Source organism: Fukomys damarensis, unplaced genomic scaffold, assembly GCF_012274545.1.
Source record: "Fukomys damarensis isolate Sample0158 unplaced genomic scaffold, DMR_v1.0_HiC HiC_scaffold_16, whole genome shotgun sequence".
Classification (NCBI taxonomy): domain Eukaryota; kingdom Metazoa; phylum Chordata; class Mammalia; order Rodentia; family Bathyergidae; genus Fukomys; species Fukomys damarensis.
Window position 1 is genome coordinate 97703669 of NW_022900928.1, and position 3081 is coordinate 97706749.

Consider the following 3081-nt stretch of genomic DNA (forward strand, 5'->3'; position numbering starts at 1 on the left):
GGGATCAAACTTAGGTTCTTGTGCTTGTGAGGTAGGCAGCGGCACCACTGTGCTAAATCCCTGGCCTAAAGGCATAAATCTTATTGTGCACATTCCTTTTCTCTTGGTAAGAAATGCAGAGAATTTTGTTATTATTATTATTTTTTTTTTTTTAAAGGGGCCGGGGATTTACTTCAGTGGTTCCACTGCCTGCCTCACAAGCACAAGGTCCTGAGTTCGATCCCCAGTACCAAAAAGAAAAAAGTTAAAAAAAAGTATTCTTTTGCTAAAGATTGAACCTGACCTATGAACTTGTTGAAGGTACATCTTAGTAAGTAGTATAGATTTTAAAAGTTAAGCAAGCTGTTCAATCAGAGATTAAAAATCCCCAAATATGTCACTGTTCACGTAAGGCAATCATTGTACCACTTAGCCATACTCCTAGCCCAGAAAACTCCTAAGTATCCAAAATTAATAAAATTCTCTTCTGTATGGACATGAAAAGCTCCATGATGTTTCTGTTCTCAGTACTACAAAACAAACCAAAAGCCCTCCATGATGGGCTGCATACAGCCTTTCTGAGCCTCCCTGTTCATTTCTCTGTGGCACTTGTCATATCTACTTCCAAGGATGAAATGAGTTACAGTGGGCTCACTGTGTGACACTCAAGAGGGTAATATTTGGCTTCATTAATTTGGTGAGCATTCACGAGCACCTACTCTATGCCTTCTACTCTAATAAGCATTGGGCTTCTCTGCTACCACACAGGTTAGATGTGGTCAGGTGATAATACACGCCAAAAAGAAAAACTAAAAATCCATACAAGGATGATTGATTTTTTTTTCTTTCCCATTTTTGGTTGAGACAGGGTCTCACTATATAGTTCAGGCTGGCCTTGAACTCATTATGTAGCTCAAACTGGCCTTGAACTCACAGTGATTCTCCTACCTTAGCCTCCCATGTGCTGAGATTACAGGTGTCCACCATGACTGGCTAGGACAATTAGTTTTGCTTGCTGTTGTATTTCTAGAGCCCAGGACAGTATCTGGCATATAATAGTTGTTTCACAAATAAATATATGGAAATCAAGGCCATCAGGCATGGACTACATAGTTTCTTTCTACCTCAAAATATCTATTTGATCATATTTTTAGTTCCTCTTTGCAATATCCCTTCTTTTGCCATAGGTAATTCCTTCACCTGTCTTTTTGATCCCATGACTTCTAATTCCATCTGGACCTCATTTCTCCATTAATCACTGTATCTTTAATCTTCTGAAGCACCAGTCCTGCTTTTCATCTTTGACTACACACAGAGGTTTGTATTCTCTTGACAAATCTCCCACTTGGCCCCTTTTTCTCTCTGGATAGGGCACTGTTTTTCTCCTTTCTTTCAATGCTACACTTCCAAAGTACCTGGCTTAATGCTTCTAACTTCTTCCCACCCTTTCACCTTTCAACCTCCCAAGAAACTGGCTCTGGCTGCCAGTTTACTAGTCAGTTTACCGTCACAAGCCACAAATTAGCCCTGCAACCAAAGTCAAAGGACTTTTCTATCTTCTTGCAGTTCTGAGACTGTTGTCTACAAGAAAACAGTAACAGCACCATTTTTAAATGTGTCACTAATCTGAAAATCCAAGATGCTCCAAAATCTGAAATTTTCAGTGCTGAGAAGTCCACACATGATTTTATGTGACAGGTTGCCGTCAAAATTCAGGCTCACTAAAAATAGGTAAATTACACGCAGGCCAATTGTATGTAGTACATATGAAATACAAGTGAATTTCATATTTAGACTTGGGTCTTTCCCCAGGATATTTCATTGGGCAAATAAAAATATTTCAAAACCTGAAAATATTTTTGGTCCCAAGCATTTCAGATAAAGGGTACTCAACCTGTATTTGCTAGACACCTTACACAAATTTAATTCTCATAAAAACATCAGTGGCTGGGAGTTGTGCACACTTGTAATCCCAGAACTTTGGAACACTGAGACAGGAGGATCACAAGTTTGATCCTAGCCTGGGTAACTTCATGAGACCCTGCCTAAAAATTAAAATAAAAATAAAATAATTTTAAAAGTTCTGAAGTACACATAAGTTCAGTATCACAGTCCTGGTTCAATCTTGAGTATAAAAACAAAACAAAAAAAAGGGACTTTACTTTTCCTTATTCTTCAATATGGGAATGCTGAAACTTAGCAGTATTAGTGATTTACCTGAAGTTACAAAGCTAGTATGTGATCTTTTGAATTTGAGCTCTGACTTCAAAAATTGTGTGTGCATGTGCACGCACGTGCACTACTAGGGATTAAACCCAGGGCCTTTGCGCGATACCTCCAGCCTTTTTTAGTTTGTTTATTTATTTAGAGACAGGATATTGCTAAGGTGTTAAATTGCCGAGGTGGGGCTTGAACTTGTGATCCTCTTAGCCTCCCAGAGTGCTACGATTGTGGGCATGTGCCATCAATCTTGGCTCAAAATTTGACATTCTTAATAACTACCTGTATCGTCTTATTCGGGGTTTTGAAATATATATATATATATATCTCCATCCATCCATTGGGAGAAAAGTTTAAATATAACATTACAGAAGCAAAAAGAGAAATGACCACATTCTCACTTTTCTCTCCAATCCCCTTCCCCAAGGATAATCCCACTTACTCTCTGACGTGTTCTTTCCAGTCATATACACATACATTTATAGTGCTTCTTTACCTTGTGCTGTACATTGTATCCACCTGGGAAGCTTTTAAGAAAAATACCGGATCCCAGCACAACCATTAAATAAGAAACCTTGAAAGACTAGGTGTATTTGTGTGCACCTACAATCCCAGCTACACAGGAAGCTGAGAAAGAAGGGTCACCTGAGCCCAGGAATTCAAGAACAGCCTGGAAAACACAGGAAGACCCTGCTGCTCCCCCTTATTAAAAAATATAGAATTACGAATCTATGGGGGTGGAGCCCATCATTAGTTTCAAAAGCTTCACCGGTGATTAAAATGTGCAGCTATAGGGCTGGGGATTTAGCTTAGTGGCAAGCAAGAGCAAGATCCCAAGTTCGATCCCAAGTACCAAAAAAAAAAAAAAAAAAAAAAAAAAAA

General features: G+C 38.9%; 1 protein-coding gene across 2 annotated transcripts in view; it reads right to left on the minus strand.

Annotated features, from left to right (window-relative positions):
- Window positions 1-3081, minus strand: part of Ttc26 (tetratricopeptide repeat domain 26) — a 55557-nt gene that overhangs the window by 20715 nt on the left and 31761 nt on the right. The gene's annotated exons all lie outside the window — the stretch shown is intronic.